Below are 16,047 nucleotides of genomic sequence, written 5' to 3'. Positions count from 1 at the left end.
ACACACCACTTTTTTTGTGATCGCCGGTAAACGGTTAATTACCGGCGATCGCAAAACAGGGGTCAGTAAAAACCAACCCCGATCATGTTCTTTGGGGTCTTGGCTACCTCCGGCAGCTGAGACTCCAAAGATCTGCTGGATGCCGGCCGGATAAAGATGGCGGCGCCCATCGGCAGCCATGAGGAGTATAGGGGGAGACGGGTGAGTATCGGGAGCGATCGGGGACCCCATTTCTCTGTCCTCTGATGTGCGGTCACATCGGAGGACAGATAAATTAAATGAGAAATCGCTTTTTATTTTGCAGCCGCCGGTAAACGGTTAATTACCGTCGATCGCAACCCGGGGGTCGGTAAAAACCGACCCGAATCATCTTCTCTGGGGTCTCGCCTACCCCCAGCAACCGAGACCCCAGAGAAAATCCTGGGATAATTAATATAAGTGGTGCACCCCTGCACAACACATAGAGATGGGGTGCAAAAACCTGGTCAGTAAATAGAATGCTATAAACACAAAAGAAAAAAGACTCGACCAATAATGGTATGCACACCCATAAAATATGTAAAAATATCAAAAAATGTTTAATTACACCTCAAAGAACACGACAAACATATAAAACCATTTAAAAAGGTCTGAATACAGAACCATAAGTCACCACCCCTAAGCACAAATATCATGAAATAACAACACTGCATAGATAAAGTGCTATATGTATATACAAGATGTGTCCTGTCTAAACATGTAACGGTCCAATATGATATACATGAATATATAAAGGCCGAAACAAATGCATACGTAAACCTGTAGTCGTACACTGACAGATAATCTAGCACTAAAATTACTGCAATTCAGTGTTTGGTATATAACAATGTGAAGTGTTATATCAGCATGCTGTTTAGGCAAGATGATGGTAGTACCAGGATAGGTATATAAATGCGGGGTACAAGCATGTGCCAGAAAGCCTCAAATATGACATACGTGAATATATAAAGGCCGAAACAAATGCATACGTAAACCTGTAGTCGCACACTGACAGATAATCTAGCACTAAAATTACTGCAATTCAGTGTTTGGTATATCTATAATATAACGCTGGGAGCGTCACTCTGTCCGAAGCCTTTATAGACTGCACAGGCGCAAGCGCCGGCGCAGTCTGGGCCTCACAGAGTGACGCTCCCGGGAGATCGCGGTATGCGTTCACACTGAACCCACACCGCGATCTCCAACAGAGAAGCAGGGACCGCCAGGAGGGTGAGTATCGGCCATATTCACCTGTCCTGCGTTCCAACGCTGAGCGCCGCCATCTTCCCGGTCTTCGGCCTGTGACCTTCAGTTCAGAGGGCGCGATGACGCGCTTAATGCGCGCCGGCGCCGCCCTCTGACTGAACAGTCACAGCCAGGAGACCGGGAAGATGGCGGCGCGCAGCGCTGGAACGGGACAGACAGGTGAGTATAGTAAGTGCTGGGGGGCCTGAGCTGGCGGCGATACCGGCACCTGACCCCCACAGCGCGCCGGTGTCCCCGCCTGCTCAGGCCCCCGGATGGGTGCAGCACATGACAGGATGGGGACGCAGGATGGTTGCAGCACATACCAGGATGGGGACGCAGGATGGGTGCAGCACATGACAAGATGGGGACGCAGGATGGGGACGCAGGATGGTTGCAGCACATACCAGGATGGGGACACAGGATGGGGACGCAGGATGGTTGCAGCACATACCAGGATGGGGACGCATGATGGGGACGCAGGATGGTTGCAGCACATACCAGGATGGGGACGCATGATGGTTGCAGCACATACCAGGATGGGGACGCAGGATGGTTGCAGCACATACCAGGATGGGGACGCAGGATGGGTGCAGCACATACCAGGATGGGGACACAGGATGGTTGCAGCACATACCAGGATGGGGACGCAGGATGGTTGCAGCACATGACAGGATGGGGACGCAGGATGGGGACGCAGGATGGTTGCAGCACAAACCAGGATGGGGACACAGGATGGGTGCAGCACATGACAGGATGGGGACGCAGGATGGTTGCAGCACATACCAGGATGGGGACGCAGGATGGGGACGCAGGATGGTTGCAGCACATACCAGGATGGGGACGCAGGATGGTTGCAGCACATACCAGGATGGGGACGCAGGATGGGGACGCAGGATGGTTGCAGCACATACCAGGATGGGGACGCAGGATGGGGACGCAGGATGGTTGCAGCACATACCAGGATGGGGACGCAGGATGGGGACGCAGGATGGTTGCAGCACATACCAGGATGGGGACGCAGGATGGATGCAGCACATACCAGGATGGGGACGCAGGATGGGTGCAGCACATACCTGGATGGGGACGCAGGATGGTTGCAGCACATACCAGGATGGGGACGCAGGATGGGTGCAGCACATGACAGGATGGGGACGCAGGATGGGGACGCAGGATGGTTGCAGCACATACCAGGATGGGGACGCAGGATGGGGACGCAGGATGGTTGCAGCACATACCAGGATGGGGACGCAGGATGGTTGCAGCACATACCAGGATGGGGATGCAGGATGGGGACTGTCATGATCCCAATGGCAGGGGATCACTAAAGGACAAGCACAGATACAAACAAGCTCTAGGGCGATGGAACCTGAGCTGACCGGGACCCTGAACCTAACACACAAATAAAAGTAGCCGGGGAACGTGCCTACGATGATCCTAGACGTCTCGCTCCAGCCGAAGATCTAACTTCCCCTATTAGAAGAAACACAGACCTCTCTTGCCTCCAGAGAAATTCCCCACAGAAATAGCAGCCCCCCACATATAATGACGGTGAAATGAGAGGAAAGCACATACGCAGTATGAAAACAGTTTCAGCAAAATGAGGCCCGCTAAAGCTAGATAGCAGAGGATACAAAAGTGAACTGCGCGGTCAGCGAAAAACCCTTCAAAAAACCATCCTGAAATTACTTGAACTCATGTGCCAACTCATGGCACATGAGGAGCAATTTCAGCCCACTAGAGCAACCAGCAGCAAGAATCACATATCTGCAGGCTGGACTAAAAACCCAATAAAGCAAAACACCAAAACAGGAAAATCCAAACTTAGCTTGACCAGAAGGTTCTAGGAGCAGGGAGCAGAGGTAACAAGACACACTGGATACATTGATAACCGGCGAGGAAATGCCAGCAAAGCCAGGTTAAATAGGAAACTTCCATATGCTGATGGAACAGGTGGAACCCAGAAACCCAGGAAAGACAAGTCACCCAGTACCATCAGCAACCACCAGAGGGAGCCCAAAAACAGAACTCACAACAGTACCCCCCCCTTGAGGAGGGGTCACCGAACCCTCACGAGAACCACCAGGGCGACCAGGATGAGCCCTATGAAAAGCGCGAACCAAATCATCAGCATGAACATCCGAGGCAACCACCCAAGAATTATCCTCCTGACCATAACCCTTCCACTTGACCAAATACTGGAGTTTCCGTCTGGAAACACGAGAATCCAAGATCTTCTCCACAACATACTCCAATTCTCCCTCCACCAGCACTGGAGCAGGAGGCTCAAGCGAAGGAACAACAGGTACCTCATACTTCCGCAACAACGACCGATGAAACACATTATGAATAGCAAACGATGCCGGGAGATCCAAACGAAACGACACAGGGTTAAGAATTTCCAAGATCTTATAGGGACCGATGAACCGAGGCTTGAACTTAGGAGAAGAGACCTTCATAGGAACAAAACGAGAACACAACCACACCAAGTCACCAACAAGAAGTCGAGGACCCACGCGGCGACGGCGATTAGCAAACTGCTGAGCCTTCTCCTGGGACAACTTCAAATTGTCCACCACATGACTCCAAATCCAATGCAACCTATCCACCACCATGTCCACTCCAGGACAATCAGAAGGTTCCACCTGACCAGAGGAAAAACGAGGATGAAACCCCGAATTACAAAAGAAAGGAGAAACCAAGGTAGCAGAACTAGCCCGATTATTAAGGGCAAACTCGGCCAGCGGCAAAAAGGTAACCCAGTCATCCTGATCAGCAGAAACAAAACACCTTAAATAAGTTTCCAAGGTCTGATTAGTTCGTTCAGTCTGGCCATTCGTCTGAGGATGGAATGCAGACGAAAAGGACAAATCAATGCCCATCTTAGCACAGAACGTCCGCCAAAATCTAGACACAAACTGGGATCCCCTGTCAGAAACGATGTTCTCAGGAATCCCATGCAAACGAACCACATTCTGAAAAAATAGAGGGACCAACTCAGAGGAGGAAGGCAACTTAGGCAAGGGTACCAGATGAACCATTTTAGAAAAGCGATCACACACAACCCAGATGACGGACATCTTTTGAGAGACAGGGAGATCCGAAATAAAGTCCATGGAAATGTGCGTCCAAGGCCTCTTCGGGATAGGCAAAGGTGACAACAATCCACTGGCCCGAGAACAGCAAGGCTTAGCCCGAGCACAAACCTCACAAGACTGCACAAAAGAACGCACATCCCTCGACAAGGAAGGCCACCAAAAAGACCTGGCCACCAAGTCTCTAGTACCAAATATTCCAGGATGACCTGCCAACGCAGAAGAATGGACCTCGGAGATGACTCTACTGGTCCAATTATCCGGAACAAACAGTCTCTCAGGCGGACAACGATCAGGTTTACCCGCCTGAAACTCCTGCAAAGCACGTCGCAAGTCTGGGGAGACAGCAGACAAAATCACCCCATCCCTAAGGATACCAGAGGGCTCAGAATTTCCAAGGGAGTCAGGCACAAAACTCCTAGAAAGAGCATCCGCCTTCACATTCTTTGAACCTGGCAGGTATGAAACCACAAAATTGAAACGAGAGAAAAACAGTGACCAACGAGCCTGTCTAGGATTCAGACGCCTGGCAGACTCAAGGTAAATCAAATTTTTGTGATCAGTCAAGACCACCACACGATGTCTAGCACCCTCTAGCCAATGACGCCACTCCTCAAATGCCCACTTCATGGCCAAAAGTTCCCGATTACCAACATCATAATTCCGCTCAGCCGGCGAAAACTTTCTAGAAAAAAACGCGCATGGCTTCATCACTGAGCCATCGGAGCTTCTCTGTGACAAAACCGCCCCCGCTCCAATCTCGGAAGCATCAACCTCAACCTGAAAAGGGAGCGAAACATCAGGCTGACGCAACACAGGAGCAGAAGAAAACCGGCGCTTAAGTTCCTGAAAGGCCTCCACAGCCGCAGGAGACCAATTAGCAACATCAGCACCCTTCTTAGTCAAATCCGTCAAAGGCTTAACAACACTAGAAAAATTAGTTATAAAACGACGATAGAAATTAGCAAAGCCCAAGAACTTCTGTAGACTCTTAAGAGATGTAGGCTGCGTCCGGTCACAAATAGCCTGAACCTTGACGGGATCCATCTCAATAGTAGAAGGGGAAAAAATATACCCCAAGAAAGAAATCTTCTGGACTCCAAAGAGACACTTTGAGCCTTTTACAAACAAGGAATTGGCCCGCAGGACCTGAAACACCTTCCTGACCTGCTGAACATGAGACTCCCAGTCATCAGAAAAAAACAAAATATCATCCAAATACACAATCATAAATTTATCCAGATATTCACGGAAAATATCGTGCATAAAGGACTGGAAGACTGAAGGAGCATTAGAAAGTCCAAAAGGCATTACCAAATACTCAAAATGGCCCTCAGGCGTATTAAATGCGGTTTTCCACTCATCACCTTGCTTTATTCGTATAAGATTATACGCACCCCGAAGATCAATCTTAGTGAACCATTTAGCCCCCTTAATGCGAGCAAACAAATCAGTCAACAATGGCAAAGGATACTGATATTTTACGGTAATCTTATTCAAAAGACGATAATCTATACAAGGCCTCAAGGAACCATCTTTTTTGGCCACGAAAAAAAAACCTGCTCCCAAAGGGGACAAAGATGGACGGATATGTCCCTTTTCCAAGGACTCCTTAACATAATCCCGCATAGCAGTATGCTCTGGCACTGACAGATTGAACAAACGACCTTTAGGAAATTTACTGCCTGGAATTAAATTTATAGCACAATCGCAATCCCTGTGAGGAGGAAGCGAACTGAGCTTAGGCTCCTCAAAAACATCCCGATAGTCAGACAAAAACACAGGAATCTCAGAAGGAGTAGATGAAGCGATAGAAATTGGAGGTGCATCATCATGAACCCCCTGACAACCCCAGCGTAACACAGACATTGATTTCCAGTCAAGGACTGGATTATGAGTTTGTAACCATGGCAGACCAAGTACTAGGACATCATGCAAATTATACAGTACCAGGAAGCGAATCACCTCCTGATGAACGGGAGTCATACGCATGGTCACTTGTGTCCAGTACTGAGGTTTATTCATAGCCAAAGGTGTAGAGTCAATTCCCTTCAAAGGAATAGGGACTTCCAGAGGCTCCAGACTAAACCCACAGCGATTGGCAAATGACCAATCCATAAGACTCAGGGCAGCGCCTGAATCCACATAGGCATCGACGGAAATGGATGATAATGAACAAATCAGAGTCACAGACAGAATGAACTTAGACTGTAGAGTACTAATGGCAACAGACTTATCAACCTTTTTTGTGCGTTTAGAGCATGCTGATATAACATGAGCTGAATCACCACAATAAAAGCACAACCCTTTTTTCCGCCTATACTTTTGCCGTTCACTTCTGGACTGAATTCTATCACATTGCATTATCTCAGGTGACGGTTCAGACGACACCGCCAAATGATGCACAGGTTTGCGCTCCCGTAAACGCCGATCAATCTGAACAGCCATAGTCATAGACTCATTCAGACCAGCAGGCGCAGGGAACCCCACCATAACATCTTTAATGGCCTCAGAAAGGCCATCTCTAAACTTTGCAGCCAGAGCGCACTCATTCCACTGAGTAAGTACCGACCACTTCCGAAATTTTTGACAATAAATTTCTGCTTCATCTTGCCCCTGAGAGAGGGCCAACAAAGCTTTTTCAGCCTGAATCTCTTGGTTAGGTTCCTCATAGAGCAAACCCAATGCCAGAAAAAACGCATCCGCATTAAGCAACGCAGGGTCCCCTGGTGCCAATGCAAATGCTCAATCCTGAGGGTCACCCCGCAGGAAAGATATAATTATCTTGACTTGCTGAGCAGGGTCTCCAGAGGAGCGAGATTTCAAAGAAAGAAACAACTTGCAATTGTTCCTAAAATTCAGAAAACGAGATCTATCTCCAGAAAAAAACTCTGGGACAGGAATTCTAGGTTCAGACATAGGAGCATGTACAACAAAATCCTGTATATTTTGAACCTTAGTGGCAAGATTATTCAGGCTGGAAGCCAAACTCTGGACGTCCATGATAAACAGCTGGGATCAAAGCCATTCAAAGATTAAGAGGAGGAGGAAGTAGCCAGGCTGCAATAAGGCTAGGCAGCAAACTCTGAGGGAAAGAGAAAGAAAAAAAAAAAAAAAAACTTCCTCAGACTACTTATCCTCCTACTTCAGCCAATACAATTAACACTTTGTGGGCCGGTTATACTGTCATGATCCCAATGGCAGGGGATCACTAAAGGACAAGCACAGATACAAACAAGCTCTAGGGCGATGGAACCTGAGCTGACCGCGACCCTGAACCTAACACACAAATAAAAGTAGCCGGGGAACGTGCCTACGATGATCCTAGACGTCTCGCTCCAGCCGAAGATCTAACTTCCCCTATTAGAAGAAACACAGACCTCTCTTGCCTCCAGAGAAATTCCCCACAGAAATAGCAGCCCCCCACATATAATGACGGTGAAATGAGAGGAAAGCACATACGCAGTATGAAAACAGTTTCAGCAAAATGAGGCCCGCTAAAGCTAGATAGCAGAGGATACAAAAGTGAACTGCGCGGTCAGCGAAAAACCCTTCAAAAAACCATCCTGAAATTACTTGAACTCATGTGCCAACTCATGGCACATGAGGAGCAATTTCAGCCCACTAGAGCAACCAGCAGCAAGAATCACATATCTGCAGGCTGGACTAAAAACCCAATAAAGCAAAACACCAAAACAGGAAAATCCAAACTTAGCTTGACCAGAAGGTTCTAGGAGCAGGGAGCAGAGGTAACAAGACACACTGGATACATTGATAACCGGCGAGGAAATGCCAGCAAAACCAGGTTAAATAGGAAACTCCCATATGCTGATGGAACAGGTGGAACCCAGAAACCCAGGAAAGACAAGTCACCCAGTACCATCAGCAACCACCAGAGGGAGCCCAAAAACAGAACTCACAACAGGGGACGCAGGATGGTTGCAGCACATACCAGGATGGGGACGCAGGATGGGGACGCAGGATGGTTGCAGCACATACCAGGATGGGGACGCAGGATGGTTGCAGCACATACCAGGATGGGGACGCAGGATGGGTGCAGCACATGACAGGATGGGGACGCAGGATGGGTGCAGCACATACCAGGATGGGGACGCAGGATGGGTGCAGCACATGACAGGATGGGGACGCAGGATGGGTGCAGCACATGACAGGATGGGGACGCAGGATGGAGCAGCACATACCAGGATGGAGACTATATACCAATATAAATGCTCGCCACCCGGGCGTAGAACGGGTTCAATAGCTAGTAACAATATAAAGTGCTATATCAGCATGCTGTTTAGGCAAGATGATGGTAGTACCAGGATAGGTATATAAATGCGGGGTACAAGCATGTGCCAGAAACCCTCAAATATGACATACATGAATATATAAAGGCCGAAACAAATGCATACGTAAACCTGTAGTCGCACACTGACAGATAATCTAGCAAATTACTGCAATTCAGTGTTTGGTATATAACAATATAAAGTGCTATATCAGCATGCTGTTTAGCCAAGTTTATGGTAGTACCAGGATAGGTATATAAATGCGGGCTACAAGCATGTGCCAGAAAGCCTCAAATAGGCATACACTGGTGCTCCCCTGCAGTCAAATAATAACCCAATGGGTGCCAAGATGTAAGAAAAAATGGGGGGAGTAAAGAGAGGAAAAAATGTTCCGAAGGAACAGCATGAACACTGAACAATGGTATACCATGGGCCCAGATGCCGAATGGAGACAGGAGACAGGCTTAAGGGATGAGGCGAGAGCCTTGGCACCCATTGGGTTATTCTAACACTCTATTCAGTAGGACTATCAGCTGTGTATCCACCAGACTTCTGCACAACACAACTGATGGTCCCAACACCATTTATAAGGCAAGAAATCCCACTTATTAAACCTGACAAGGGCACACCTGTGAAGTGAAAACCATTCCCGGTGACTACCTCTTGAAGCTCATCAAGAGAATGCCAAGAGTGTGCAAAGCAGTCATCAAAGCAAAAGGTGGCTACTTTGAAGAACCTAGAATATACAACATAATTTCAGTTGTTTCCCATTTTTTTGTTAAGTATATAATTCCACATGTGTTAATTCATAGTTTTGATGCCTTCAGTGTGAATTTACAATTTTCATAGTCATGAAAATACAGAAAAATCTGTAAATGAGAAGGCGTGTCCAAACTTTTGGTCTGTCCTGTATGTTCACATGGAGTATTTTTGGCTTTAGCTTTTTCCTTTAAAGGGAACCTGTCACCCCGTATTTTAAAGATGAGATAAAAATGGCATTAACAAGGGCCAGAGCTGAGCTTTACAGTACTGTCTTCTGTGTGTTTATATTCCGCACCTATCTTGCCGAAATACCTTTTGAAAGTCGGCGTTTGGTGCTGTCACTCAGTCAGGTCTGGTCAGATGGGCGTTGATAAGTTGCGGTTCCTCCCCCACCTCTTGCGTTTCCCTGCGAATGTTATTGCCGCCGTCAGCGTAGTGCTTAGCGCCTGCGCACTAACGTATAATTTGGCGCCTGCGTATTATGGTTTTCCCAACTGTGGGCATATCATAATGGACATTACTGCGCATGCGCGTGTCGGCACTTTTACCTGTGTGCCCCGGAAGTGGTCATATGCGCATACTGTATAGCTGGATGCCGGTAACAGTTTCTCAGCCCCACCTGCGATCGTAAGTTTCGTGCCAAAATCGATTACCAACCTACCTACCTACCTACCTACCTATCTATCTATCTATTGTTCTTTCTTTCCATCTATCTATTATCTATCTATCCTTCTTTCTATCTATCTATCTATCTATGTATCTATCTAACTATATATGTATCTATCAATCTATCTATCATCTATCTAACTATCTATATAAATCTATCTATCAATCTATCTATTATCTATCTATTGTTCTTTCAATCTATCGATCTTTCTATCAATCTATTATCTATCTAAAATTCTATCTATCTAACTATCTTTCTTTTTATCTATTTATCTATTATCTATCTATTATCTATCATTCTTTCTAACTATCTATCTATGTATCTATTTATCTATTATCTATCTATTACCTATCTATCGTTATTTCTATTGATCTTTCTATCTATTCTCTATCTATCGCTCTTTCTATCTATCTATTATCTATCTATCGTTCTTTCTATCTATCTATCTATCTATCTATCTATCTATCTATTATCTATCGTTCTTTCTATCTATCTATCTATCTATCTATCTATCTATCTATCTATCTATCTTCTATCTATCGTTAGTTATATCTATTATCTATCTATCGATCTTTATATCTATCTATTATCTATCTATTGTTCTTTCTATCTGTATATATCTATCTTATATGTATATATCGATCTTTCTATCTAGCTATTATCTATCTAATGAAAATTCTATCTATCTATCTTTGTATCTATTTATCTATTATCTATCTATTATCTATCATTCTTTCTAACTATCTATCTATGTATCTATTTATCTATTATCTATTTATTACCAATCTATCGTTATTTCTATCGATCTTTCTATCTATTATCTATCTATTGCTCTTTCTATCTATCTATTATCTATCTATCGTTCTTTCTATCTATCTATCGTTCTTTCTATCTATCTATCTATCTATCTATCTATCTATCTATTATCTATCTATCGTTCGTTCTATCTATTATCTATCTATCTATCTATTATCTATCTATCTATTATCAATCTATCGTTCGTTCTATCTATTATCTATCTATCTATCTATCTATTATCTATCGTTCGTTCTATCTATCTATCTATTATCTATCTATCTATCGTTCTTTCTATCTATCTATCTATCTTTCTATCTATCTATCTATATCTATCTATCTATCTATCTATCTATCTTCTATCTATCGTTAGTTCTATCTATTATCTATCTATCGATCTTTATATCTATCTATTATCTATCTATTGTTCTTTCTATCTGTATATATCTATCTTATATATATATATATATCGATCTTTCTATCTTGCTATTATCTATCTATTGTTATTTCTGAACATGAAACATGGCACTACATGCGACAAGCGGCAGCATGCGAATACATGCGACATGTGGCTACATGCCACATGTGACATGCAACAACGTGCGACATTCAACAACATGCGACTACATCCGACAGGCAACAACATGCGACATGCAACAACATGCAACAACTTTCGACTACATGCGACATTCGACTACATGCAACACGATGCGACATGCAAAAACATTTGACTACATGCGACATGCAAGAACATGCAACAACAGTGTGTCACTGAGGGTCCTATAGAGCAGTGACATCACCCGATGTCACTGTTCTATAGGGGAGATCATCATGGGACACTAGTTAGTTGTTGGACTCCGTCGAAGACAGGTACTATACGGTTTACCATTTTCCTTTTTTTACAGGTGCAGAACTATGGTAAGTATGGTCAAAAGGAAGAATATTAAAAAAAAAATTTTTGGGAAAAATGTGTGTGTTTTTTTTTTAAACCAATACTATCATTGGATTACTAACGGATAGGCGTCTTATTGACGCCTCTCCGTTATTAACCAGGCTTAATGTCACCTTACGATAGCAAGGTGACATTAACCCCTTATTACCCCATATCCCACCGCTACACGAGAGTGGGAAGAGAGGGGCTAAGTGCCGGAAGTTGTGCATCTTATAGATGCGCCATTTCTGGGGCGGCTGCGTACTGGTATTTGTAGCCGGAGGGGGCCAATATCCATGGACCCTCTCTAGGCTATGAATATCAGACCGCAGCTGTCTGCGTAGCCTTTCTGGCTAAAAAATATAGGGGCACCCCACGTCATTTTTTTTTTGGGTGGGGGTCACTCATATTTTAATAGCCAGTAAAGGCTACGCAGACAGCTGCGGGCTGATATTCATAGCAGGCTATGAATATTGGTCCACGGCTGTCGGCTTTCCCACTCTGGCGCAGAAAATTCCGCGGAAGCCCACGCCGTTTTATTTTGTTATTTTATTTTTTTTTGTTTTTTGGGGAGGGAGGGGCTCTGTCAAACTTCTAACATCGGGACTTGCTTTCCACCATGGGTTCATGAAGTTTTGATATCTGTTATTTTAATCCTGATACAGTTTGGATAATTGGACGTCAGTGCCGTATATCCACTGTGGTTAAGGCCTCATTCACACGTCAGTAATGTTTGATCAGGATTTGTATGCCAAAACCAGGAGTGTCTCCAAAACAGAGGACAGTTGTCAATCCTACACTTTTAGTTTTTCTATGCAAGTTCCACTCCTTGTTTTGGCAGTCAAATACTGATCAAAAAATACTGACGTGGGAACAAGGCCTAACAGGGTAATATATATACATAATCACTGATTCGCTGCCCACATATCCTTAGATTGTTTGGTGGTACATTTTGCGTCCGTGCACATATTGCATATTTGTGCCAGGAAATTTGTGTGCTGCTTAGGCATATCTTGCCAGATCACGTTGGTGCTGACTTTTTGGTATTTATCTTAAGGATTATGTGTGGAGTTAATGGTGATTTACTGCTGATTATTTTGTATTTCTTTTGGCTGTTTTACATAAGACAATTTTTAACATGGAATCGATACAAAGAGGAAGCAGATTCAGGAAAATTAATGCCATGCTACATTGGTTAATCCGCAGAGTATTAATGGCTTAATTTTCCGCATCATATTCACACATTTTTTTACAAAAAAATCATTTAATTTGTACTGTCAATAACTTGTTGATCTGCTTTGATTTTGTGCAATAAAATAAAGTTGATCCGCTGTTAATCCAAAACGTGTGAAAATAGCCTCTGCGCAGACAATTTTATTTTTCAGTGTTTCTATATATCCATCTATCATTACATCTATCTAACATTTTACTTCTATGTATCTATATAATTCCATGTATCGCGCTGATTATTTTATCTATTTACGTAATTAGATCTATCTATCTATCTAACTATCTATCTATCGATCTATCTCTCATTGAATCTATATTATTTATTGTACTGAACAGATTACATTGACCTATCTGATTCAAAAATGCATCATAAGTAACATTAGCTTTCTTTTTTTTTTCAAAGGAACATCATTGAATGTGGAGATACTGGATTAGGATTACAAGACCATAAGAGCAGAGCTGCAAAAAAGTAAAGGTGACTCAGTCCTTATCTGTCACTAGATGGTGTCCCGATGCAAATGCATCGGGTATTCTACAGTATGCATGTCCACGTAGTATATTGCACAGCCACGTAGTGTATCGACCATTTACATACTATATTGCCCAGCCACGTACGGTTTTGCCGAGCCACGTAGTCTATTGCCCGGCCATGTAGTATATTGGCCAGTCACGTAGTATATTGCCCAGTCACGTAGTATATTGCCCAGTCACGTAGTATATTGCCCAGTCACGTAGTATATTTTCCAGTCACGTAGTATATTGCCCAGTCACGTAGTATATTGCCCAGTCACGTAGTATATTTCCCAGTCACGTAGTATATTGCCCAGCCACGTAGTATATTGCCCAGTCACGTAGTATATTGCCCAGTCACGTAGTATATTGCCCAGTCACGTAGTATATTGCCCAGTCACGTAGTATATTTTCCAGTCACGTAGTATATTGCCCAGCCAAGTAGTATATTGCCCAGTCACGTAGTATATTGCCCAGTCACGTAGTATATTGCCCAGTCACTTACTATATTGCCCAGTCACGTAGTATATTGGCCTCTCACGTAGTATACAGCACAGAGCCACGTAGTAGATTACATAGCGACGTAGTATATTCCCCAGCCTTGTAGTATTCAGCACAGAGCCATGTAGTATATTCACCAGTGACGTAGTATATTAACGAGCCAAGTTTGTCACAGGTTCAAAAAATTAAAAAGAAATATACTCACCTAACGATACGAGGGCCCCTTGGAGTTGAACATACTCACCCTTCTTGTCGCTGCTCCTCAGCGTCCTGTCTCTCGGCTTCCTTGGATCCAACGGCGCTGTGCATATGGGCGGGCGGCCACCGCCATCTTCCTTTACCAGGATGCATTGCGAAATTACACATATGACTTAGCGTTGTCGCAATACCATTATGTCTTATGGGTAATTTCAAAAAGCATCGCTGTGAAAGGAAGATGGCGGCGGTCGACAGTGGCACAGCGGACAACGGAGGGTGAGTATACCTTTTTTTTATAAAACTATTATTATTATTTTTAACATTACTTGATTTTACTATTGATGCTGCCTACGCGGTTTGGGGACACACTGTGTTAATAGCGGCGTTAACGTAATGCGTTACCGCCGGCATTAGCCCTGTGTTAGCGGTGAGCTGAGGGGAGTATGGAGTGTGCGGTCAGCGGAGCGCCGGTGAAACAGTACGGTGAGCGGAGCGCCGGGGACACAGTGCGGTGAGCGTAGCGCCAGGGACACAGTGCTGGGAGCGTGCGCCGGCCACTGACTATGGTGAGCGTAGTGGTGGGGACAGTGAGTGCGTGGTGCGTGCGCCTGACACTGACTGCGGGGAGTAAGGAGCGGCCATTTTCTTCCGCACTGTGCCCGTCGCTGATTGATCGTGGCTGTTTCGCAGCGACCAATCAGCGACTTGGATTTCCATGGTAGACAGAGGCCAGGAACAATGAATATCCGTGACAGAAGTACAGACAGACAGACGGAAGTGACCCTTAGACAATTATGTATATAGATTACATCTAGCCTTATTTTGCTAATTATTTCATACCTTATTTACACACACACATATATATATATATATATATATATATATATATATATATATGTTTATATATATATATATATATACATAGATATATATATATTTGGAATAAATTTCATTAAGGTCCTCATTAAAATTTCTCTTCAGGCTACTGTTCCACGGTTGTCCTTTTCCTCTTGGATGGGTGGGTGTGGTTGAATGTTCAGCCGTCTTGGTAGCGACATCTGATCACGTCTCCTACATGCGGCCTTTTTATCACCCTTTGGCCATCCGCCTTTTTACACGGTCCTACGTCACTTTCCCAAAAAACACTTCCAATTTAACCAATCCTATACTTCCTACCTCTCTGCTCCCCACCCTTTACCCTGTCATAAACCAGCATTTTCCAAAATCTAAACTGTCACTCGCTACCTGCTCCGGTCATGCCCCCCTCATTGGTACCCTCCATGACATATCCAGGGGTTATTTAACATCCACATAAATATTGCTAAATGATCTTTTTGCTTTATCTAACTAATTAATTATATGTATCTATGTGCTTTCATTTATATATTATTTTATTTTACTTTTTTATTACTGTACCAGGAACGTCATTGAATCGGTCTTTACTTCAACAGAAGAAAAGAGCACAGGACAAGATCAGAAGACAAGAGCACAAGAGAATACCGTATAAAAGTAAAATAAAAAGAATGGAAAATATTAATATTGTTTAAATAAACAATGCTTTGACAAATTAAATTTTGTTAGTCTTTCATTTGTTAAGTTTGTAAAACTTTCTAAACATCATTTATATGTCTCATATAAATAAACATGTCTCCTTCTGATTTTATTACAAGGAACTTCCTTGAAAATAACAGTGCAGGAGCAGACAAGGACAGCTAAGGAGAGTTACGGTGTGAAAAGGTCAATATCACAAAGTGAATTCAAATAATAGTAGTTAATAAAACATCTCTGAAATTTATGTTTAACTAT

General features: G+C 44.0%; 1 long non-coding RNA gene across 1 annotated transcript in view; it reads left to right on the top strand.

Moving 5' to 3' along the window:
- LOC138647145 (uncharacterized) overlaps positions 1-15,771 on the top strand; it is a 143,923-nt gene extending 128,152 nt beyond the window's left edge. Inside the window, exons 2-3 of the long non-coding RNA XR_011314908.1 lie at positions 13,436-13,507; positions 15,661-15,771. This is a non-coding gene — a long non-coding RNA (uncharacterized lncRNA). The remainder of the gene's footprint in view (positions 1-13,435; positions 13,508-15,660) is intronic.
- The last annotated feature ends 276 nt before the right edge of the window (positions 15,772-16,047 follow it).

This window comes from Ranitomeya imitator, chromosome 8 (genome assembly GCF_032444005.1).
Source record: "Ranitomeya imitator isolate aRanImi1 chromosome 8, aRanImi1.pri, whole genome shotgun sequence".
Classification (NCBI taxonomy): Eukaryota; Metazoa; Chordata; class Amphibia; order Anura; family Dendrobatidae; genus Ranitomeya; species Ranitomeya imitator.
Note: the sequence above shows the minus strand (reverse complement) of the source record. Positions and strands in the feature narration are given on the sequence as shown.